Genomic DNA, 26,519 nt, shown 5'->3' with positions numbered 1-26,519 from the left:
GAAGCACATGTCCATAGGCAGCCAATATGCTCAATGGAAAAGATTCTAAGTGCAACTTTTATATTAAAATGTATTAATATTTTACCCACAGTTGATTTTATTTGCATCTATTAAGAGTAACTTTCTTTAACAAATATATTTTACAGGACAAACATGTCAAATAAATTATATTTTATCAAAATTGAATTCACAAAATCATAAACTCTTTCAGTTTTATTTATTATATTTTATTTATCTAATGACACAGAATATGACCCAATACATAGGAATGGACTTTGGACTGGCTGAATCATGGATCTGGTAAGGGACACTTTAAGGAAATTTCACCTCACTTAATCTTGTATGAAAAGTGAAGGGTTTTTTGGCAACAATTATTTTCCCCTAAAGAGCAAGTACATGTGAGCCCATTGTCATGGAACAGTCAGGAGTTAATGTCAGGAAGATTAAAAGGAAAAAACAAAACAAAAACACCAAAAGAAAGAGACTTTCCACATTCTCTCTCCTGAACAAGAGGGATTATGCACAACTGCTTATATCTGTAGGAAACTATGACAAGTTGATCCTTTCTGAGAGTGTTCTGTGTTGCTACCCTACATTATTAGCCATATCCATAAATTTCTATAACCTTCTGTAAAAATATTTCTCACTATGTCTTCTTGACTCCATAATGCCGTTTAGCATTCTACTGTAACAATTGAAAATGATCAAAAGAAACTAATGTTTCTTCCTTCCATCTTCCAAAACATACTTAATTTACTATTTAGAAAATAAATACACTAAAACATAACAAAGTTAAAATAAGAAATCTTTAAATAAGAAAATTTTAAAAAGAATTTTAAAACAAAATATTATAAATATATAATTGAGAAATGGTACACAACATACAGCATTATTCTTAGAAGCAGGTATCAAATTTGACTTAATCAAGTAGCAATTCAAAAACTTACCAAGGCAAAAGTTACACTGGATAAAGTAAAAAAAGCAAGGAAGATTTTTTTCAAGTTATTGCAATAGGGGAGAGAGACTGAACTCATCTCTGCTGAAACAAAAAGTGGGAGAGTGTTTAAGGGCTGTAATGATCTAGTGGAAAGAACCGGAGGACATTCGGGTACAAATTGAGCAAGGGGATGTGTGGAGAACATTGAATTATTCCTGAGTCTGCAAATGTTTTCTCTGTGATTAGGCCATCTGTGTTTGCTAATTGGCTTAGAAATTAGGCTCCAACCTCCTACGGAGACTGGAAGATAGAGATGTTATTTCTTTATGTTTACAATTTAAAGAGATGATTTTCAGGTCCCTGAAAAAAAGACATTTCCTGGGCTGTAAAACTGGCAGGAAGCTGGGAAAAAGTTACATACATTTCAAAGGGGCAGAGAAAGAATTTACAATTGCAAGTTTTCTAAAGTAAGTGCTCCAAGAAAAGAAAGGTCGGGGCCTAGAGTCAGGAAGAAGTCTGTCTGAAGTTTTGTCAGGGTGAGGGGAATCTTCAGACCCTCTTACGGGGTCAGAAGATAGGATACTTCATTATATTTTTTCACTAAACTCTTACTGTTAGAAAAAAGGAAAATAGGTATTTCCAAAACTGAAATAGAATCAGGGATACATTCCTGAAATTCTTTTTATACATTAAAAAATAGTAAGAAAATACAGTCATCTTCACAACATGTTTATAGTAATCACCATAGTTGCATAGGGATTTTTCTTCAGTGTGTAGGTGAAAGAAATAAAACTAAAATACAAGTTATTAATTAAACATGACAAGGAGGGGGCATAGATAATGACACAGTGTTTAGATTTTTAGATGATTTGCTCTAATTGTTAGGGAAAGCACACTGACTGAAACCGCCCACCCTGGCCAGGCACCATAGTAACCATTTGCATGAGTTGTTTTATGACAGGAGGTCCTGGTAAGGAACATGGAACTAATAAGCTACCACTAACCAGAAGAGTTTGGGAAAGATCAAAAGGAGACACCACATGGTTGACCACCTCCCAGAATCCTCCTCTCTGGCATCCATCTTAGCTGAACAAGGCGTGCACCACCAGGAAGGACTCTGAGTCAGAATGATTGGCTAAAGACAACCCGGAAACTAATTCCATCACCATAAAACCCAAGCCTGCCAGCCACGTGGCAGAGCTGTTCTCCTAGGTTCCCTTACCCTACTGCTCTCCACCCGGGTGCCCTTTCCTAATAAAATCTCTTGCTTTGTGAGCACATGTGTCTCCTCGGACAATTGATTTCTGATTGTTAGACAAGAGCCCAGTTTCAGGCCCTGGAAGGGGATCCCCCTTCCTGCAACATAATCAGAAGACAGACTTTAAAAAATGAATAGATTGCATGTCACAGAAGCAACCTCTGTGTTTCTTAAGGAATTTAGAAGCAGCAATGTTTGCAATTGTACTTGATGACTCCCAGTTAATGATTCCTAGTTCCCTGCTAAGGCCTGAGGAGGGAGAAGGACTACTACTTCCTTATGATACTGAGAAACACCAAAATTACATGAGTCCACAAGGAAATCTATCTCATCATTGCATGGAGGTTATATGTACATGCAATGTCTGCTCTGCACTAAATATATCATATAAGCATTGCATCATTTATTTCTCTTAAAAACTCTTTTGGAATGTCTTTAATTTCTATAAATATTTTAAATACATTGCAATTTCTTTAGAAGTATAAACATATTTTTAGTACTTTCTTGTAGATACCCCAAAGGGCTGGCAACAATAAGTCACTTGACTTAATTAGTATCCAGTTAATCTTTAAATAATATAGAGGTTAGTAATGCCAACTCACTCCATCCAGTAGAAATTCCATGCCTAACTTTACAGTATGCACATACTCTATACCCATGGCTCTGCATATGCATTCAACCAACTCTGGATGGTGCAGTACTGTAGTATGTACTTACTGGGGGGAAAAATTCATGTATAAGTGGATCTACATAGTCCAAAGTCCTGTTGTTCAAGGGTTGATTGTACTACTGAGCCATCAGCAAGTGGTAAACTTGGATTTGAACCCAGATCTGTCAGACTCTAAATCTGCTTGATTCTTTTCACTATACTGGATTAATCATCCAGTGATTGACAGGGGTCCTAAAATCATATAATTTTAGAGAAAAGCATATAATAATACAGTTGACCTCTGTATCTGCAGAAGTAGAATTCACGGATTCAGATGCTGACTACACATTTTATATAAGAGATTTAAGCATCTCTGAATTTTGGTATCTGTAGGTGTCCTAGAACCAATCCACCACGGATTTCAAGGGATGACTGTATCAATATGCAATGTTGGTTTTGTATAAGATAGAGGCAGGACTGTAAGAAATATTTAATTTTTCTTCTCATTCAACAATAAGAAAAACAATAGCACAAGTGCTCTGCTATATAGCAATTGACATTGGGCCTCAGTGTTAGGATGCAATAGGGAATGGTGGGGACTGTGGTGAACTACAGGGAAAGTGACCTCAACCAGCCAATAATCACAATGTTTGAAGAAAGATCCACTGGTATGAACTTTTCTGATATTATTTTGAGGGAACTCAATTATTCACATGTGAGTAAATTCCTCCAGTTATAATTAGGAATAAAATAAAAATATGATGTAGGCCAACATTGTATGAGTCAAATAGAATACATCTGTGTACCATCTGGGGTCCTCCAGGAGCCAGTTTTCAACCTCTGATAGGAAAACACACTCAGTATTGCACTTAGATTTGTTAAGGGCAGTTCAGGAAGCAAAGAGAGGAAGGAATGAAATAAATCACTAAAACATTTCAAAATGAATGTATTCCTCTTCCTCTTCTTCCAGTTATTCAACAAACATGATGTAAAGCATGAAGTTTAATACCTTTAAGGAGAAGATAGACCCTGTTCAATAGACTGTCTAATAAATCAGGAATATTTATGTCCTACTTAGTCACATTTTAAAAACATATCCTCCATTCTAGGAAGTAAAGCTAAATAAATTATATTGTAGTAGGATTGTTCTATGTCATTAAATATTTTAGAAGTTTTATTTAGAATAATTCAAAATTGTATAATGTTCTATATAACATAACAGTTCCAAGTGGACTTTAAAAAGACATGAATATCTTTCTCAGGCTGATTGTGCTATATTAATTTATGTATATTAATGCAAAGTAACTAAACATGAACACCTGCACACACTATAGGGTCTCTTTCCAATAAATTCTAAGCATTTATTGCCTTAATAGTCATATGGTACTACAAATGTGCTACTTTTGACATTATATTACATTTTGTTGTAGGCATGACTTATTGGCACTACTAGCTTGAGTCTCCATGATAGTAAAGAGAATTCAGCCCAAATCTGCCTAATTCCAATACTTATCCAACTATATCATGTTGCCTCATTCTTTTGCATCACTTATAAATCCATGTCTGACACACAGTAGATAATAAGTACCAAATGACTACATACATACATAATATAAAAGTGTGTCTTAGCATGGAGCGAATGGGAGGTTCATATCAATGGAGAAGGATTTACAGTAGACTGAAGTGCATATAGACTTGTAGCCCAATTTCTAAAATTTAAGGTTATGAATACCTGTCTGGTTATCTATGAGATAAATAAACCAAGACAATTTACTTATCATGGGTAACCTCTTAAGATTATGGTAGAATCATGGAAAATGTCACTTTTTAGGATGCTAGTCTTCTTTGCCCTTTCTGTGTTGGTCTTTTTTGTTCCTGATGACATGTTATTTATTATTAAGCAATGCCTGTAGTATTACTTATGAGCTCACAGCATGAATTACTGCTAAGCCTAGTAAAGTCTTCTGTTGAATATTAATTAAAAACATGTGGCATCACCAGGTTAAAATGGAATGTGCAAAATTTAAGCACCAAACCCCTCCAGGTCCACAATCTTGTCCCTTATAATATTCTTCCTTTGATCAAATTTCTAATGCAAGCATGAAAGCTTCAGATTCAGAATTTCATGTAGCATTTATAGAATTCATATCTGTACATGCAGTACTAAGTACAGAGGATAGAACAGACTAAGAGACATTTACTTCTCTATAAGGAAATTCATCATAGAAGCATGTATAGAATAAAAATGAGATTTCTAAACCTTTATAAGTTTATATAGCCCAAATCTCTGATCTCTGAAGCCCTGGGACCCTTGGGATGAATCAGCAATCAAGCTGCAAACATAATTATAGATCAATGGACTTGTTTTCCATGGAACTGTTACATGACCTGGTTCATTGTGGTGCACAATACATTTGTTGAATAGAAAGAAAGAAGGAAGGCAGAGGGAAGTCAAGGAAGCAGAATGGAAGTAATTGAAGAAGGGAGGAGGATGAAAATGGGAAGAAAGAGGAAAGGAAGGAAATGTACATATAAAAATTGCTTGGATCAATCACTACAAAACATGCTTTTTATAATAGTGATTTGTAAATGTAAGTTCATAAATAAAATTAGTTTAATATATAAGATATATGCTACCCTATGAAGAGTTTAAGAATAAGAAACAAATGTAGATAAGATCATGACATAACATAAAGTAAATCATGAAAGAATGATTCTCTATCACTAGCACCACCATGGTCCACACTCTGCCTTTCAAGCACAAACTCTGGAGTAGGCTCTGTATTGTTACCAGTCTTTGAGTTTATAGGTTACCTACAATATACACTAGAGTTCTGGGCTACAAAGAATAGGTAAAATGTGTGTCCTACAGTTTCAATTCTTTGAGAAAACATTTACTTTGTGGTTGAAAAAACTCTCAAGTTTAGAGAGAAATGAAGCAAACCCATATCTGAATTATTTGGAAAAAAAAAAAAAAGAGAATTATGTTTGTAGTCTCAAAATGGCAGAACTTTGCTACAAGGTGAAAATAAGGAAAGGAGTGCATTTCTTTTTCTGTAAAGACAGCAAATATGTAAGCTTCACTGATTTCTAGTTTTCCTTTTATGAAAATAATAGTTCAATGCTGCTTCAAGGTTATATTATTTTAAAGATACACTGTATGTGCAGACAGAAAGTCTGTGAGGCTTTTCAAAACATGTGCGTAAAACAGAGCTGTTTAGTTTGACAGAGCTTTAGATACCAAGAGATTGTATTGAATGCAAAATCAAGTTCTGATAGTGAAAGGCTGAAAGGTAGTTGGATGGGCTTGAATCTTGACAAGTTTCAGCACTGCTCTGTCTCAAGATGACAACAAACTTATTTCAGATTCCTCTCAAGATTTTTTAGGGATGTATTGGAACTTTACCATAAAAAGTCCTTTGGTTCAGTACTTAAATCAGAATGATAGATGGCTGTGCATTTTTAAATCACAAGTATTATGTGTGTGTTATGTTGCTTCAATCCTGTCCGATTCTTTGTGACCCTATGGACTGTAGCCCATCCATGGGGCTCCTCTGCCCAAGGGATTCTTCAAGCAAGAATACTGAAGTGGGTTGCCATGCCCTTCTCCAGGATATCTTCCTGACCCAGGGATCGAACCCATGTCTTTTACATCTCCAGGACTAGCATAGGGGTTCTTTACCACTAGCACCACCTGGGAAGCCCTACAAGTACTATGTTATGCAATTTATTACATTGATAAACAATTCAATATTAAAATTCTAGATGGCAAGCATGTTAAAATGTTGACTTCCATTTAATATGCTGACACTTGTGTTCTGATAATACCCATTGGTATGCTTGTTGGTGAAAGTCAAATAGAGAATGTAAAAATAAATCTAAACACATTGTTGTTATTGCTGTTCAGTCATTAAGTCATTTTTGCAACTTAGTGAGTTGTTTTTCCGACTCTTTGTGACCCATGAATTGCAGCATGCCAGGCTGATCTGCCCATCACTATCTCCCTGAGTTTGCTCAAACTCATGTCCGTTGAGTCAGTGATGCCATCCAATCATTTCATCCTCTGTTGCCTCTTCTCCTCTTGCCCTCAATTTTTCCCAGCATCAGTGTCTTTTCCAATTAGTTAGCTCTTTGCCTCAGGTGGCCAAAATATTGGAGCTTCAGCCTCAGCATCAGTCCTTCCAATGAATATTCAGGGTTGACTTCCTTTAGGATTGACTGGTTTATCTCCTTGCTGTCCAAGTGACTCATAAGAGTCTTCTCCAGCACCACTGTTCAAAAGCATCTATTCTTTGGTACTCAGCCTTCTTTATGGTCCAACTCTCACGTTCATACATGACTACTGGAAAAACCATAGCTTTCACTATACAGACCTTTGTCAGTAAAGTTATGTCTCTGCTTTTTAAAACCCTGTCTAGGTTTGTCATAGCTATCCTTCCAAAGAGTAAGTGTCTTTAAATTTCATGGCTGCAGTCACCATCTGCATTGATTTTGGAGCCCAAGAAAATGAAATCTGACAGTGTATTTTCCTCATCTATTTGCTGTGAAGAGATGGGACCAGATGCTATGATATTAGTTTTTTGAATGTTGAGTTTTAATCCAGCTTTTTCACTCTCCTTTTTCATATTCATCAAGAGGTTCTTTAGTTCCTCTTCACTGTCTGCCATTAAAGTGTATCATCTGCATATCTTAAGTTGTTGATATTTCAGCAATCAATGGAATCCAGCAATCTTGATTCCAGCTTGTGGTTCATCTAGCCTGGCATTTCACATGATGTAGTCTGCATATATAGCAAAACATACTCCAGCCAAAGTCTGAATGGAATTCAGAGAACAGAGATCTTTATTTTTCTTTTCTCTAACTGCAGAGCCTACCAGTAGGCTAGGAAAAAATGCTGAATCAATTTATGTTTGGCTTAGAGAAAGAAATGAATGAAGAAAGGAAAGAATTGTAATTAATTAAAAGCATATCATGAATATATGAAGAAACTGATTTCTAATTAACGTTCAAAGGCATGTGTGTGCATGTGTACTCTGTTGCTCAGTGTTGTCTGACTCTTTGTGACCCCAGGGACTGTAGCCCACCAGGCTCCTCTGTCCATGGGACTATACAATATTCAAAACTGTGTAAAATCTGACTTCAGAGACATAGGGAAACAGAATGCCCAGTCGTCACATTCCCAAATTTAACCTCTGTTATTTCCAGTCTGATTTCTAAAGACAGTACTACCTGACCAAGAGTGTAGATTAAATGATCAATGTTACTTTATATACAAGACTTGAGTTTGCAATACTAGCTAAAATTGGGGTAATACAATCCCCCCATGAAAAGAAGGACTGACCATCTTGGTCCATTTAGAGGTGGCTGGACTGTATGCTAACTATGAACTTTCCTCTACTCCACCAGTTTTATATAGTCTTGCTAGTCTCATGAGGGTGTGATTTCCTAGCTTACGCAATATAGGCCCAAGTCTCTCATCTCTGAAGTCTGAGACTCCTAGAGTCAACTGTCATTAACTGAGAATTATAGATCATTGAACCCGTGTCACCTTTCAAATCAAACATGATCTGGTTCATTGTGGTGTCTGGTAAAAATGTTGGAGGGAAAGAGAGAAGGAAGAAGAAAGAAACAGAAGTAGGATGGGAGAGAAGGAGGGGAATATACTTACATGAATTGGTAGAATCAATTATTATAAAACAGACTTTTTGTAAATATTGTGCTATAGTATATCTGGCAAAGAACTGAATTTGCTCTTTAAGGAGGTGTGCTATCCTATAAAGAGTTTAAGATTAACATTATGATATCTCCTGCTCCTACCTATGAGACCTTGAACAACTTAATGTCTCCTAACACCAATATTCTCATGAATGTGAAAAATGTTAAGCATATTCATTTCAAACATTGTTGAAGGGATCAAAGGAACTCATCTATGTAAGATCAAGTGCATATCATAGACACTCTTCTTTCCATTTTTCTATCATACTGAGCATCGAGAACTTCTTATTTGACATCCATAAATTGTCCACTTATAAGTTTATATGCAAGACAATTTAAACCTCAAGTCTCTGAAGCCCAATTATAGGAGGATGAGAAAAGAGTATATTGGCTTGAAATGTAATTGAAGCTTTTAAACTACATTATAAATGGTAAAACAGCAGCAAAAATACACCCACTCTGACCACAGATATCTAATCATCCTTAAAGATAACAAGGTTTACCTGGGAAGTTTATCTGGTCCAATAAAGGCAATTTTGCTCTGACTAAACGTAAAGAATTATATTCATTAGTAAGTAATCTGTGAAAAGAAAAACAATTTAAGTTTGCATTTCTGATTGCTGCAGCTATGCTAATCTTTCAGGCCTCCAACTCCATCTGCTATAGAATGTAGTCCTGTTTGCTGCCTGTTTATTTCCCAGTGAATGAAGGAGAAGGGGATGAGAGAGGATTAGATGGTTTGGATGACACCAACTCAATAGACATGTGTTAGAGCAAGCTGCAAAAGTTGGTGATGGACAGGGAAGCCTGGTGTGCTGCAGTCCATGGGGTCGCAGAGTCGGACACAGCTGAGAGACTGAACTGACTGAAGCAGAAGGACATTCTTTCCAATATATGATTTCTCAGGTAGTGCTAAGATCAAACATTAACTCCTACTGCAGACTTTCATAGTTTCTTGTTAGTTTTCCCTGCCAATTCAGGGTAGTTATCATTTCTTACATAGTGGTGAGTGGTTTTAAGGAATAGTCTCTCTATATTCACAACATAGGAATGCTTTTTTAAAAACTAAAAGTGCAAGGGAATTCCCTGATGGTCTAGTGGGAGGACTTGGCAATCTCACTGCTGGCACTTGGGTTCGACCTCTGGTTGGGGAACTAAAATTCCACAACCCATAAATAAGTAAATAAATAAAAGCATAAAAATTATATTTAGGAAGGGGGAAGATTTTTTAGCTAAATCTCACTCGGAGTAACTCTACTGTCTGTTAGTTCTTGTGACAATTTAAAGAAAATGAGCAGAAGATGAGATTATAGGTGAATCTCATACTTTAGAGTTGGAAACCAAAGTTGATAGCATAATGTATTGATCAGCCCCAGGACAATATAACATTTAATCAATTAGTCATACTGATATGCACTTGAGATTATCAGTTTCATAAATTAAACAAATCAACAAAAAGTTAAAAAGCCAAGATGACACAACACTAGGATCCCTAGATATGACCTTTTCTCACTGTGTCAAATCTTAGATTTTAATTCTGGCTTCAACATTCTGGCTTGTTCAAGCTGGGAGACTTTAGTCAAGTGACTTCAAGTTTATCTGAAAAATGTTGATGCTAGTATTTACTAATGAGATTGTTGTAAATATTAAATTAAACAAGTAAAGTATTTAAATAAAGGGATATTAAAGTGGACAGGTAAATTATAGTCAGAAGGTTTCTTGTTAAATATGATTAAAATCATGTGGGATAACCATTTCCAAGATGATGGTATATCTACTATTCAGACTAGAGAATTTATGTTGAGAGTTGATATTCTTGGTCCAGTATATCATCACCATAGCTAGTGTTTCACAGGCTTTTCTAAGTCCTTTTTCTGTTCCATGGCAGAACTAACCCATACTGATTTCTTCAGACAGAATGCTACGGGTAAAATTATGTCTTCCCAAAATTTATATTGAAGTCATAATCCTCAGCACTTCAGAATGTGACCTTATTTAGAAATAAGGTCATTGCACACATAATTAGTAAAGTTGAGGTAATACTGAGAGAGAGTGAGACCCCAATTCATTATGACTCATTTCTTATAAAGGAGGAAATTTGGACACGGACAAGCACATGGGAGAACACCATGTGAAGATGAAAGAAATTGTGGTGATGCCTCAGAAACGAAGGAATATCAAACTTTTGATATTCAGAAATTCACCAGAAACTAGGAAAAAGGCATGGAAAAGATTCTTCTCCAAAGCCATAAGAAGAAAAAAATCCTGCCAACACCTTGATCCTGGAGTCTGGCTTCCAGAACTGTGAGACAACAAATGTTGTTGTCTCACAATTTTAAACCACCAGGTTTGTGTTACTTTGTTATAGCAGTTCTAACAAATTAATGTACAGGGTAAGACTTCCATCTTAATTACAAGCAACTTGTGTTGATCCAGAATTATTCTACTCTTTAAAATAAATGGCATATATCTGTTCTGATTCATTTTTAAAAGCTTTTAGACATTTTTAAAAGCTTTTAGACATTGTAGGTATCAGTTAGGGTTTCAGTAAAAAAACCAGTCAGCTGCCTCAGGTGAGAATTTTTAATGAAGAAACTATGGAGGTACATATGTGTAAGGCTAAAGAAATCCACAAGGTGTTGAGACACTCAAGGAGAATCAACAGTGAGAAGTTAATATTGTCCCCCATGACCTGAAGGAAAAAGGGGGAAATATGTAATTCATTAAGCTTAATTGAGAGCTGCAACCATGAAATAAGGGCTACCAGGCAGAAACCACCACCTTAGGGTTCACAATACAATGCGAACCTCATTGAAACAGAGAAAATTGTAGGGAAAAAAATACTCTGATCTATAGGAGCCTCTCATTAGGTGATGCCAACCAGAAACCAGAAGGCAAAGAGGTCCAGGTGATATAGTTCAGAGGTCAGTCTTCCAGGCACAGAGCAAAACAAAGAAGAGCAGAGAATGGACCTGAGGGCAAAGGGAGACTAATGGGAACCAGAATCCATTATGGTTCTTTTGACTATGAATAACAAATTACCTGGCTAAAAGTGGCTTAAGCAAAATGTAATTGTTCCTTTTTTTTTTTTAAGCCCAGGACAGAAATTTTAGAGTTGGTTGAGCTTTCAATGATGTCAGAGCACTAAACTTTAAGAGTGTCTCAATTTTCTTACAAGGTGAAATAGATTTCTGCATTTCCAAGCATCACATAATTATACAAGTAAGTTAAAAGCCAAGAAGAGGTCAGGGAGCTCTCTCTTTTTCTTCTCTCTCTTTTGCTAATATGGTTATTTTTTCTGAAAGGCATTCCCTTATATATTATTGGCTAGATATAGGTCACATGGTCACCACTAAGTGGTGAAAAGAACTGGAATCATTATGACTGCTTTAATTATTCATCTCATGGGTCAGGTGCCTCCTTCCTTTATGAAGAGGCTGTCTAGATGATAACATCAAAAGTGAGGCAATAAAAAGAAAAATTGAAGAAGGCTAAACAAGAAAAGGCAACCACTGCATTCCCTTTTTCCAAGTAAGTCCTCAGGATCAAAGTTTCAGCCTACCCTCTCAGGACTTGAAAACACCTCCCAATTCTTCTTCTCTTCCTACAGTTCTGATACTGTTTAGGCTGAACTCTAATTTTCATCATGATTAAAAAGTCAGCAAAATCCATTCCAGTCTTTGTCACCACTGACCTTAGGAATCACATAGCTTCTCATTGCTTCTCTCTGTCTGGTTTTGCTCATGGCTAATTGAGACATGGTGCTACAAATGCAAGTCCATGTGCCCGACGCACAGTGAGACCAAACAATACCAAAACTTCTGAGTCTGGAAGAGAAAGGTTTATTGCAGCGCCATGCAGGGAGACTCATGGCTCATGCCTTAAATACACCAAACTCCCTGAAAGCTTTCAGAAAGACCCTTTTATAGAAAAGGTGGGGGAGAGGTATAGTTGTTGCAAACTTCTTGGTGTCAGATCCTTTGTCCCTGACGTCAGTGAAGTCATAGTCAGGTCACAATATTTCCATAACCCTCCACCAAAACAAATTTTCTTTTCTTTTCTTACAAGAAAGAGCAAGGTCCCAAATCTCAACATTTGCTCTCTGAGTTTCAGGTCCTGGCTAAGAGAAGAGAGTCCCTACAGAAGCTAGTTATCCAGCCAGGGAATGTTGGTCCAGCACCCAGTCTAATTTCTCCCACCAGTGCCCAGGCCTGGCTGAGGAGGCAGATCTCAGCTGGTAGTGGCCTTGAGGCCAGGTCCCCAGACCCTGCCCAGCCATCATCACTAAGGAAGCAGGGCACCTTGGACCCAGCCAGCCCTCAGGCTTTTCGTTTAAACTGGAGCAATTCATTTGTATAAGATCACTGGAAATACGTGTTGTAGCAAATACCAATCAGGTTAATTCCCAGCTTACAGCAATTGTACTTCTTCTGGTTGGACCTGAGGCACTGATGTGCAACGCCTTTACAACTTAACCCTGACCTCAGGCCACCTTCTAGGAGAAGACAACTGATTTCAGCTGTACCAACTTTTGAAATTGAAGATATTACCTTAAAGGCAGCGTCCGTATACTCCAGTTGCTGAGGCCTCCACGGACTGCGGCCCATGTGGAGGTGGTGACGGGGGAGAGATTTACTGCTGCTTTACGGCCTGGGCCTGGCCAGTGGGCAGCCACAGCGAAGGGTCTGGAGCTCTGTGGGACACAACCCTCGGCCTGTCAGCCGGCCTCTCAGCTCACTGACATCCCGGAGGCCACAGGGTCTGGAGGGCCCCAAGGAGAAGGCTGTGATCTGCCTCTTACTGCACTCTCTGCTGCAAGGATCACTGGCCTGCTGACTGCGGGCCCGCCAGACCTCTAACCCCGGCTGGCAGGGTCTCAAGCTAACAGACATGCGCCAATGGCTGTGTGCCTGCCCCGCCCCTATTACAATGGTTTGGCTTCAAAATCTCATTGGCACTTTCGTCATTGTCATTGTGGATACACAAGCTGGGAAATCCCAAGTTCAGGCAAATTTTTATAGTAAAAACAGAGATTTAGTTCAAAAACTAATATTTCAAAAAAGTTAATGTTAGTGATAATGTAAAAGTAGTGCCGATATAAGATTCTAATCACACTTCCTATTGACTTCCAGTGTGAACTTCTTTCAAGAAGTCCCATAAGGTCTTTGGGCCTGCTTGCTCATCAACTAGATGAAAGTATTAGGTTAGAATGCTGACTTTAAAAATATATCATAGAATATCTATGAGCAGTTTGTGATGTTGGTGACATTCTAGACTTTAAGATCTGTAAGTAACATTAACTAACATTGGTTTAAGCTTTTCGGCTTACTAAATGCTTTTACAAATGGAGAGGCAGGATTGTTGACTGTGTTTGCCAATATCTTCAAAGTTTGAACTTAACATATTTGCTTTGAGATTTCCCCCTCTTCTACTGATGAACATTAATATACCAATATTGTGTCCCATAAAGTACAAGCTAGCCTAAATGGATTAGGTTTATTTTCATATAATGAGTCAATCCCCTGACACCAGTTGTTTGCCAGCTTGTGCAGGTGGAGATCATGTTGTGTACTCAAAAAGCAAGAGAGATTCCTGTCTTCAAAAAATCTTATATAGTGACTATCATTCTCTCACTCTTACTGGCAAATTCACAGGGGTCAAATATAAGTCTTTGATTTAATGACAATGTCACGTTATTTTCATATTATAGAAAGGTTAGCCTTAGAACAGTCTAAATAACCTAAGCAAGTTCAAAATATTCTCATTTCCATGCTCCTAAGATTCTCTGAGTATAAACACCTCCATTTCTGCAGAGCATATAATACTTTTAAGCTGTTAAGTTACCAGACTCCTAAAATAATGTAAGATAGGTATTTCCTTCTTAGAACAGTCCTTTAGATGATCAAACAATACTTAACATCTCTGGTAAAATGACAATTGATCCCTTATTTTCACACGAAGCATACTAATTTAAAGAAGCAAGGTATGTCACTGCAGTGTTTTCTTATCAGAAATTTACTTCAAAAATAAGGATAAAGACAGTTTTAAACATCATTTGGTATTTACATTAGACACCTGAGGCCTCATAATTTTTCACAATAAGCTCAGAAAGATGTGTATTAGTGGAGTGTGCAATAAAGAGAGTGTTAGGAGTCCAGAGAATCATGTGTCTGTGAGACTCTGGAAGAATGCATTAAACAGTATGAACAATATAGCCTATGTAATCTTCAACTGATAACAATTTAAAATACTAAAATCTGTACAATATTTTATTAGAAAAAGGACCATACTTTCACCATTATTTGGATTCATCTTACTCATACCTGGGACCTGCTACCAGACAAAGACTTCTAACACTCAACAAATTCTAAGGGTTTAAAGGTTACCTGACAGGAGCCAGGATCAAAAGTCAGACTTTTCTTTGGGTGGGGCTAAATTCCTCACGACATTGTTCATTTATGTCTAGAGTTGACTCCTTCTAATCAATTCTTTATACCCCACAGCCACAGTTAGATGCCCCTCATAATGTCCTGTTGCTCTCACAACAACATGGTAACAAAAGTTGTGTTCCCATTTCCCCAGTCTCATTTTAAGTTATAGTTCACTCCACTTTCCCTACTGAAGTCATACAATCCTTCTATAGTCTTTTCATCACAAGACCATCTCAAGGGCTGAAACTCCGGCATAAACTGCTCTTCTTCCTGCTCCTATTTGCCAGTAACTAGCACAGACACCTCTTATTTCTTAGCCATCACTCATTATATAATTAATATTTTCTTTCCCACAAGATTTTGCCCTGCATCCAACAAAATTATGTTGATTTTTTCTCCTCAGTATATCCTAGGATTTAGTACAGTGTATTATATAATAAACATGAATTAATGTTTACTTTAACTAAGGTCATTATACTCAAATTGATTCACCTCAATCTTAGGAGTGTGACGTAGTGAATAAACTCATTCTCCTCATCACATGATCAGCACATATTTGTGGAGCACTTAAGTGCAAAACTATGTATAACTGGAATCCATGGTAGACAAAACAGTACCAACAGGAGAAGATATTTGGAGCCATTATGTTATGTAGCTGGAGGTAACAAAGAAGTGGGCTCCATTACCAATCTGATCGATAACAACCGTTCCCTATTTCAAAGAACTATAACTATAAACAGCCCCAGAAGTTCATTCAAAGACCTAGAAATGAGCTAATATTATTATCTTTAACTCTGATTTGACTTTGTTTTCTGTTCAGGATCACAGAATTAGTGAGAAACAAATTGACAACAAAATTACCAACATGAATTCACATGAGACGAGTAATGAGTCGTGCTGATCACAACATTCTCTCATTATTTGTTCACGTACACCCTTGTGTGTCATCTCAGAACACACGTGCAGAGATGGAGAAAATAGAGCCTGCCTCTGCATTTGCTTCTTTCTTTCCAACACAGATGTTTGGCAGCACTCACGAGATGGCATCGTGGTAATACTGAGCCACGGTTACGCTTGTGTTTATCTTCAAATATATCTAACTGGTTTGAAGCCATAAATTTTTTTAGCTATAATTACAATTACACCCTGGGTGACATTGTGGATGGCTTACTGTGTTTCTAAAAAGGTAGGAAAGTCTGCTTCTGGGAATTAGTGAGTGAATGTAATGATTCTAGAAGCAACAATATGTATCATAATGAACCCAAATCAATATTTTTATGGTGGAAGTTGATGTGTTTGTTACTGCTTTCTTTTCTAAGTTAAAAAAAATAGAGTTGGGGTAAACAGCTAACATTTTCACAAAAAGCTGGAAATTTTAAATACATGGGTTATTTCCAAAGGTAATAAAAATGTAGAATATGAGAAACAATACAATGAATTCTTCACTTATATAAAACAGATTCAGTTGTCCAGATACTCAAGCATCTAAAACACAACTTCAATCTATAACTTAACTCCCTACTTACCTTTTTCTTTTAATTATGTAATTTTTAGGTGTATAGCATTATAATCTGATAACTGTGTATGCTACAAAATGATCATCACTATAAGTCTGGTTATCATTCATCACCATACAGTTGATCTCCTTCATGCCTTTTACCTACCCCCAACCCACTTTCTCTCTGGTAAACACTACTCCGTTTCCTGTATCTATGAATTTGCTTTGTTTTATTGTATTCTACATATGAGTGAAATGATATGACATTTTTCTCAGTATGACTTACTTCAGTTAACATAATACCTTCAGTGTTCATTCATGTTGTTACAAATTACTTTATAGCTGAGTAGTATTCCTATAGATAGATAGATAGATACACATATATGTATGTGTGGGTGGGTACCACATTTCCTTTACCCACTCATCCATCAAAGTAGGTTGTTTTCATATCTTGACTATTGTACGCAATGTTGCAATGAACATAACAGTTCATATATCTTTCAAATTAGTGTTTTCATGCTTGTCATATAAATATCCAGAAGTGAAATAGTTGGATCATATCTTAGGTCTATCTTTAATTTTTTGATGATTGTCTATACTGTTTTCTATAATGGTTGAGAAAAACTTGAGGAAATTGTTGGACTTTACACTTCTGTTTTTGTCCTACAGGAAAAGGGAGGGATTGTACTGTAATAAGGGCTGCACAAGGCCATTAGCATGAGATCCTAAGCTTAGTGGTTACAGAACTCACCCTAAGCAGTCAGCCAGGCGATGGTCCTGGCTGCAGAGGGTGAGATGAAAGGTGGATTGCAGTCTTCTCGCCTGGGCCCTCCAGGCCCTCCAGCCTTGGGCCTACAGGTAAGGTGGAGAAGGCAAGGGCAGGGACAGGCTGAGGGCTGTGTCCTGCAGGGCTCCAGAACCCACTCCATGGCAACCAACCGGCCTGGTCCAGGCCTTGAAGCAGCAGTAAACCTCTCCCCCGTCTCCGCCTCCACAACCTAATGGCCACAGCAGTCTCCATGGGCTGTGGTCCACAGGATCTGGCCTGTTTGTGGCCTCAGGAGCCTGAGGACTGGTGGGGAACTGGATGCCTTGCTCCTTCAGTGATAACAGCTGGGCAGGGTCTGGGGACCTGGCCATGAGGGCATCACCAGCAGAGATATGCCTCTTCAGCCCTGCCTCTGTGCACTGGTGGGAGGACCCAGACTGTGTGCTCCATGAAGACTCCCAGGCAGTGTTAACTGGCTGGAGTAGGGACTGCCTTCTCTTAGCCAGGGCCTGACCTCAAAGGGTGGAAGTTAAGCCTTGGAACCTTGCCATTTCTTGTCAGGATGGAGAATAACACTTGTTTTGGTGGAGGTTTACAGGAATATCATGACCTGACTGTAAGCTCACTTCAAGCACAAAGGATCTGACCCCAAGAAGCTTGCAACAACTAACCACATTACTCCTTCAACTTTCCTATAAAAGCATTTTGCTGAAAGTTTTCAGAGAGTTCAGGGTTTTTTAAGCCATGAGCCACCTATCTCCTTGCAAACCTTGCTCTGCTCCAGACTCTGATGTTTGGCCTCACTGGACCTTGGGCACAAGAACCTGAGTTCAGTAACAATCTCATTGTGGTTTTTTTTTTGCAATTCTCTAATAACTGGTGATGCTAAACACCTTTTCGTGTGCCTGTTGACTATCTACTTGTCTTTTTTTGAAAAATGTCTATTCAGATCTTCTGTCGATCGATTTTAAAACCAAACTTTCTACTTCGAGTTTCTCGGTGCCTTATATTTGAAATGTCTCTCAAGGAGGAATGAAAACAAAAATAAACTGGAGATAAAAATAGTAAAATATAGGGATGCAAAAACATTGGAGGTAAACTGGGCTTAAATAGGTACATTTTCAGAATGGCTGAAATTTTTCCTTTAATACTAAATGACACTAATGTGTCACATTATAAATGACATGATAATATATCACATTATTATGTGCCATGCACTGACCAGGTGCTTAAGAATTTCCTTATTTTGTGGAATAAAGAACTACGCATCAAAAATGTCAAGTAAGTTGTCCAAATATCCAAAGCTATTAATAAATGAAAATGCAAAATACAAAAAAAAAAAAAGATTCATTCCAGCATTTTAAAATAGAAATCTGCCTTAATTATAAGGAAACTGCTCTGTGTGTGAAGTCGCTTCAGTCGTGTCTGACTCTTTGCAATTCTATGGACTATAACCCACCAGGCTCTTCTGTCCAAGAGATTCTCCAGGCAAGAATACTGGAGTGGGTTGCCATGTCCTTTTCCAGGAGATCTTCCTGACCCAAGAATCAAACCCACATCTCTTTACGTATCCAGCATTGGCAGGCAGATTCTTTATGACTAGTGCCACCTGGGAAGCCTAGGAAACTGCCCTACCCCTGTGTCATAGCAGTGTAAAATCTCAGGGTCCAGCATTGTACCTGCTATATTACATGCACACAGCATTCACATTATTGAAGAATTTAAATGAAGAAAACGAAAAAATAATGGAACAAATAGGGAGGAAGCCTTTATGTCTTTGTTGGTAACATAGAATCATCATTAAAATCCTTAAATTCAGAATCCCTATTAAGCTTTTCCCTCCAATATTCTATATCTAACTGATATTGTTTTGGAAAATCTTAACCAAACTTCATAGAAATATATTCAAATGAAAATGAAAAACAAGAGTATTTTTAGATAAATGCATGTCATTCACCATGAAGTTTTGTGGCATTGTTTAGACAACTTGCTGCTGCCTTTTTTTCCTTTTAACTTCCTGCCTTTGAATTATATTAGAGGAACTGAATCCTGGACCTCTGAGGTTTTTTCTGTGATTTTCTAGATTGTATATTTTCCAATTTATATATTAATATCACTAGCTATTCTGTATGTATCTTTTTAAAAGTTAAGTCATCCAAGGAAGAAAATTTGTAATATTTGTAGTTGAATGTGAAGAAATTTCATTGTTTATTTTTTCATATGAAATAGAATTGTGTTTAGTTGTAGAAATGGATCTCTATGCTTCTCTCTCTATTTCTCTCTCTCCGCTGTTTTTTACATAAAGTCATGTTTGAAGTCTAAAACTAGAGACACAATAATTTCTGAACAGGAAAAAAAGGCTTCCTCCAGGCCATTTCCAGTCACAGTTCACTTGTTCATGCCTTTCTCTGTCCCAGTGAAACTTCCTGTACTCACCCTATTCATAAGGTCTTTGCCATCTGATTCATGTGTAAATAGGCACTAAGTTGTAGATCAATGACATCATTTATAATTTAAATTATTTCATGAATGCCTTAACCTTTGCCTTTTAATTTAGCTCATGGATATCTTCACCCGAAGAAGTGGCTAATGCGACATCTCCAAAAAGACTGGAGTCACAGAGGAAAAGTCAGAAAATAGAACTACAGGTCAGATAAGAGGTTAAGTTAGATGAACTTAGCAGATACGCTTAAGCCATTGTGGTGGTTGTAGCCGCGCAGAGCCTGGCCGCCCAGGCATCCAAAGTACTGTGCTGTCCTGCCAGCCTGCAGCCCTGGCTGGCCGGGCTCTGCGGGTCATGGTGCTGGGCCAGCAAGGTGCAAGCCCTGAGGAGGTGTTCGCTGTGTGCGCCAGGTGGGGAGTTGGGAGGACGCCCCAGCGCGCAAGCAACGGCGCCTCACACACCTGAGCCCGGAGGAGAAGGTGCTGCGGAGGAAACTGAAAAACAGAGTAGCAGCTCAGACTGCCAGAGACCGAAAGAAAGCTCGAATGAGCGAGCTGAAACAAGTGATAGATTTGGGAGAAGTAAACCAGAAACTTTGTTAGAAAAAACTAGCTTTTACAAGAGAAAACTCCTGGCCTCGTTTGTACTTGAGAACCAGAAGTTAAGACAGCGCCTGGGGATGGATGACTGAAGAGGAAGCAGAGACCAGGGGGGAATGGAGCCGGGCCAGTGTTCTCCTCTGCTGAGTCCACAGCACAGAACCAGTCGTTACCCCTCCAGAACATTGATTCCCCATGGATTCCCATGGTACTGACTCTTCAGACTCTTGAGTCTGATATCCTGTTTGACACTTTCTTCAACTCGGACCCAGTCATGTTCCTCAGATGTCCTTCCCCAGAGTCTGCCAGACTGGAGTAGCTCCCAGAAGCGGACTCACAAGGACCCAATTCCTTACCGACCTCCCCTTGTCCATCCCTGAGGATGTCATCAGCCAAGCTGGAAGCCATTAATGAACTGACAAAGGACCTAGTCTTAGAGATACCCTCTAATATAGACAGCCAAGTCAGTGTGGTAGTGAAGATTAAGAAAGCACCTTTCAGTCTCTCAGAAAAAGATCATCCTGAATTCACTGTCTCAGTGAAGGAAGAACTTGTAGAAGATGACTTCATTCCAGAGCTGGATATCTCAGATCCACTTTCAATCAGCCACTGCCTGAAGCCATCTTCCTGCCTAATGGATGCTTGTGGTGACTGTAGCTATGAGGGTTCCCCTTCTCCCTTGAGTGACAAGTCCTCTCTGACCATTCTGGGGAGGACCCTTTTGCCAGTGAACTCTTTCCCTGGCTGATTAGTGTCTAAAGAATGATCCAATATTGATGCTCTTTTCTTGACTATTACACAGCCTGGAGGGCAGCACAGAGGCCTTTGCTTCATCCAAAAACCCAAAGCAGAGGGTGTATGAGCCTAGATATTTCCTCAAAAGTATAGGTTCAAAACTCATAGGTCACCCCAAGTATTGTCTTTTGATATTCAGAGGTCCAGGGTATGCAGATACATTACTATATTCAGAATTACAGCTTCTGAGGGTGTACCTTTATCTTAAGGGCAGTACTTCTCCCTAAAGTACTTACACACAAGGGTCACTGGGCCAGTGTCTTAGACATGCAATTAATGAATGGCCCTTTATCATTTCTCTTTCCCTTTCTCAGCATTCCAGGCTTGCTTCTGATATTAGGTCCTTTGGTTTGCTTCTACAAGAAGAGGGGGCTCCTTTTCCCCCACGTACAATTCAAGTAAAGACCAAGAATGTTTTGTAAATTATAGAAATTTGTTATATAAATACTTGATGGAATCTTTCCCTGCGAATGTAACTTTTGGAAGGTGCTTTCTCTGCTTATTTAAAACTACCTGTGCAATTAAAAAGTACAATGCAGAAAAAAAAAAAGTAGATGAAACCAACACTATCAGCAGAAATACCTTTCACCTAGGAAAAGTTGTCCAGAGAATGACATCTGTCAAAACTTCTGGGACTGGGCACTTGTGTTTTTTGATAACCCTAGTCTTTGTGCTTTTCCACTAAAGTTTTTAAATCCTTTTTTTTTTTTTTAATTTCTGGAGCCTGTTATGAATCATTTTATAGATCAAAGCTGAAAGGGAAAATTATCAGCAGTTTATCAAATATATTAGAAAATATAGAAATTCTCAAGATATGTATCAGTCTAAAGAGTGTAGGAAATTACTTCTCAAAAGTAAACACTTGCAGGTGAACATTTGCCTTCCTAAATCACCAAGAACCAGCTTTATTGAATCAGTTGGAGCAGTGCTTCATTATTTTCCTGTTGATCAGAATTTCATTAAGCTGTTCTTTAATGCTCCATGACTTTGTTTGCTCTGGATTTACATTGCTCAACCATATCCCTTAAACTTAATTAAGTTTATTTGTTCATGCTTAGTACACTTTTCTTTGTTCTGCAGCAAAAGTAGGTAAAAATCAAGGGACACTCCTTTATCTGTGAAGCTGTCAGTCCATCATAACTTGAATATTGATTTTGGGGGAGGTTGTGACATTCCCTAGGTGAGCATGTCAGGTTTGTTGACAGAGAGTTCTCTCCTTAATTGAATACGATGCCTGTACGGGGAGTGATGAAGTATGTCAGTGATGTATAAGTTTTCTCTACCACTGGGTGTGCAGTAGAGGGTAATGATATTCCATCGTATACTGACCAAACTCCACATGCCTTGTCTTATTACTTCAGTATTTTTTCTACTAAAGACCTCAGAGCAATACAATTATTCATCCAAGAGATGATTATGCATTAAAAAAACTTGAAGCATGAAATATCAGATGGGGATAGTCATAAATGTTTTGCCACATGAGTGATAATTTTAATTTGGTCGCTAAACTTTCAGTGTAGTTTTACTCATCTGTAATATGGGAGTAGTGATCATCCTTCCTATCATTAACCACTTTTCAACAGTGTTGTAAAGATTAATTTATGTTCTTAAATGGCTTTTCAAATAAAAAATGCAGTGTAAATGTTAGTTTCTAAATCATATCCCTTCGTGGCCAGAACTAGTTTTTTCTCTGGTTAACATCTAAAATGCTGCATGAGAAGAAATAAAATTTTAGTTAGTTTTGAAAGAGAGATTACACCTTAAACCTACACAATTTTTACATGCCAATTTTTTCTCAATTTGAAAAAAGGAAGATACACTTCTCAGTACTTTATAAAAATAAACAAAAAGGGTTTTGCTACAATAATTTAGCAATTACATTATCTAAATCACTACTTTGTCATTTATGGATTAAGGATACAAAAAAAAATACCCTGTATACTGATTTTCAGCCTACCAAATTGCACTCTTTGCACTAAGTTATACAAATTTGCCTAAAACCATTTCTTCTGATAATGTATGCAAAAATATTCTGAGGAAGCATTTTTGTAGAGTCTGGATTTCTCAAGCTTTCATTTGGCTCAAATATACATTTAAGTGATTGGTCACTAAGGCCTCTGGCTATTTCATATCTGGCAAAATTATAAGGTACAGATTCTCATAAATATGGATAAAAACACGAGAAGTAATTTCTGGCTGTGCTGGTGCCCCTGATTAATCATTAGCGTTGCTCTGCAGCTAAGCAACAGGATCGAGTGTTAAGAAACTAAAGCATCCAAAAGCCTGGTCTCCCAACTCCTTCCATGAGTGAAGGAATGTCTGTTATGTTCCCTAATGTCAGTTAGGTTCATGATATGGGATCTGATTAGAAATAGGGAAGAGGGCACTTGACCTGTATTCTGTCTTGAAATGCCCTCCCCACTGAACCCTCTCCTCCTTCATACTTCTGTATCAGTCTTTAGATTTAAACTCTGTAATCAGTTCCCCAGGTCATCCATTCCTCAGGAAATTCTACACAGCTTGTCTGTTTTGCTTCTGTGAATATGTCCTCTTGGTCCACTCCTTTTCAGTCTTTTTTCTATATCCCACTCTAGCTGAATGAAATTCAAACCCTTTATCTTGGCATTTAAAGCACACTGTCCACAATATCCTACAGCTGACTCACTGTCTCCACTTACCTGACACGGAGGCAACTGAAATTTAACATCAAAAATAGCAACAGTAAATGTGTTCTACCACCTCCTCTATCTGTTCCCTTTCTACCTAAAGAATGACAACACCAGCCAATTAATTGTCAAATCCATATCTTTCCAGGGTTTCCCAAGTGGTACAGTGGTAAAGAATCTGCCTGCCAATGCAAGAGATGCAAGAGTTGAGGGTTGGATCCCTGGGTCGGGAGGATCCCCTGGAGGAGGAAGTAACAACCCACTCCCAGTAATCTTGCCCTGGAAATCTCATGAACAGAGGAGCCTGGTGGCTACAGTCCATAGGATCACAAAGAGTCAGACATGACAAGCACAGACACATGCAATATATTACTGAGAACATAACTTGAGGCTTCCTAAACATTAATTTGTTGAATAAATTTTTATTGAGTGTGCACTATGTATACCAGCCAGTATACATAGTGCACAAACAGGCTCTGATCTTGGGTAGCTTACTGTCTAATGGGACAGATACATGAAATAAGGATGTAGCTAGACCCAAGGACATCAGTGGGATTCTGTGACAGCATTTAAGACTGTGTCACTGGATGAAATTTCCTGAGGGATCGATGACCTGGGGAAGTGAAAACTGAGCTTAAATCCAAAGACTGAGAAGAGAGTACAAAAGGGAAGGTCAGTGGGGAGGGCATTTTAAGACAGAGAAAGTTCAAGTGCCTTCTTCCCCATTTCTAATCAGATGCCAAATCATGAACCTCCAGACTAATTCTCTCTCTTAACTATCAGATTTCATCATTCTCAATTTGTGCTAACACTTCTTTCACTTACTTCTATTATTTTATCAACTCCCAAATATACAGGTGTTATGGACTGAATGTCTGTGACCCCAAAATCCATATGTCGAAATGTTACCCACCCCCAGTGCAATAGTATTAGGAGTTGGGATCTTTGGGAGAGAATTAGGATTAGAAGAGATCATGAGGGTGAAGTGGGATCACTGTCCCTATGAAATTTACAGGAGAGTTTGCTTTCTATCGCCACTCTCATCCAGGAGAGGATCCAACAGGAAGTCAGCATTCTGCAACTTTGAAAAGGATTCTGACCAAAATTCAATCAGGCCATCACCCTGATCTCAAACTTCCAGACTCCAGAACTGTCAGAAATAATAGTCTAAGCTACCTGGTCTATGGTACTCACTAACACAGCAGGCTACCAACATTTACATATTCTCAAAATCTCTCTTACAAAACACCTCTAGAATCTCTTCTCAAAATCCAGTCAGGTCCTCTTAGATTTAACTTTCTCCTTTCATTTTTCCTGTGCAAATTTTCTTGTCTTCTGCCTTAAATCCTCTTTACTTTTATGATGGAAATCTTGATAGCCTTTCAAGCTTCCAAACATCTTCAGGTGTTCTTGTTTTGTTCTTGCTTTGTTTTGTTTTAGTGTGAGATGTACAGAATTCTTTGTGGAGATAATGGAAAAGGAAAAGGAAGGATGCATTTCAAATATCTTTCACTAATTTTCTTCCTCCTTTAAATGAAGAGGATATAATTATATATTTGGTAGTTATATTTCTAACACTGGCTCAAATTTAGGTTCCTATCTTGTCCTATGTATCATGAGTTTGAAAAATATTAATTGTAATTTAGAAAAAGCTTACCAGTTTTATTGTATGACAGATAGTGAAAAGAAGTTTTATCATAACAAAATATTTTAGCCTTCAATTGAATATATTTTTGGTATGGCAGACCTGAGGAGAGAATCCAGACCTTAGGAATGAATTACTCTGAGAAAGTAGACAGGATTTTGCCTTGTAACCATTAAATTCTGCCCTGGACCCCAACATACATTCCCAATTTACTACGTTAATATTCTGACTCCTTTTTTTTTGAAAAGTCATTTTTTGTTTTTGGTCAGTCGGTGAAGATTTATGACACTTTGGAAGCAACATGTATTTCTCCTTCGTGCTTACAGGTATTCCAGATTTGTGGGAATCAGCAGCATCCTGACATTTAGCTAGAAATATAAAAAAATAAGCATCAGAATGTATACATTTTATAGCTCATTTTATTAATACCTGCATACTTCCCAGATGACACTAGTGATAAAGAACCTGCCTCCCAACAAAGCACACGTAAGAGACATGGGTTCAATCCCTGGGTCAGGAAGATACCCTGGAAGAAAACATGGCAAACTACTCCAGTATTGTTGCCTTGAGAATCCCATAGACAGAGGAGCTTGGTGAATTTACAGTCCACAAAGTCTCAAAGAACTGGACATGACTGAAGCAGCTTAGCCCACATGTACTATCACTTAATTTTCCAATAATCCAGTGGGATGATTTAGTATTTATATTTAACAATAGAAAATTAAAATTCAGGGAAATAATACATTTTTCTACAACACACATGGTCAGTGGAAGAATTAGAGTGAGAATTGACATCTCATGTTGAGATATTCTATGTTTACTAGTCTCTGATGTTGAGTTACCCTATGTTTACTCAAAATTGGCTTTGTGAGTCATACAGAATAGAAGCTAACCAATTTTCTTCACCCTTCCAATTATCCTACTTATTGACCATCACTTCCTATCTTTCTGAATTAAGACCTCTAGTCATCCAGTTCCAACAATTTGCCCACTAGCATCAGGATCTCATCAGTAACATTTATCTCTGTCCAGTAAACCTTTTTTATTCCCACTTCCCTCCAAACCTAGTTAAGTTCCATACTCATCATTATATGAGTATATATGGTATTTCTAA

The 26,519-nt window shown here is 37.9% G+C and overlaps 1 long non-coding RNA gene and 1 pseudogene across 1 annotated transcript in view; one reads left to right on the top strand and one right to left on the bottom strand.

The window, feature by feature from the left end:
• LOC145521114 (uncharacterized) overlaps positions 1 to 13,457 on the bottom strand; it is a 204,066-nt gene extending 190,609 nt beyond the window's left edge. The window contains exon 1 of the long non-coding RNA XR_014065136.1: positions 13,110 to 13,457. This is a non-coding gene — a long non-coding RNA (uncharacterized LOC145521114). The remainder of the gene's footprint in view (positions 1 to 13,109) is intronic.
• Positions 13,458 to 17,259: 3,802 nt separating this feature from the next.
• Positions 17,260 to 21,058, top strand: LOC145515511 (uncharacterized; annotated as a pseudogene).
• The last annotated feature ends 5,461 nt before the right edge of the window (positions 21,059 to 26,519 follow it).

Source organism: Giraffa tippelskirchi, chromosome 1 (assembly GCF_054371585.1).
Source record: "Giraffa tippelskirchi isolate mGirTip1 chromosome 1, T2T-mGirTip1v1.2.pri, whole genome shotgun sequence".
Classification (NCBI taxonomy): domain Eukaryota; kingdom Metazoa; phylum Chordata; class Mammalia; order Artiodactyla; family Giraffidae; genus Giraffa; species Giraffa tippelskirchi.
The sequence above is the reverse complement of the archived record's forward strand: the minus strand, read 5'-3'. Positions and strand labels throughout refer to the sequence as shown.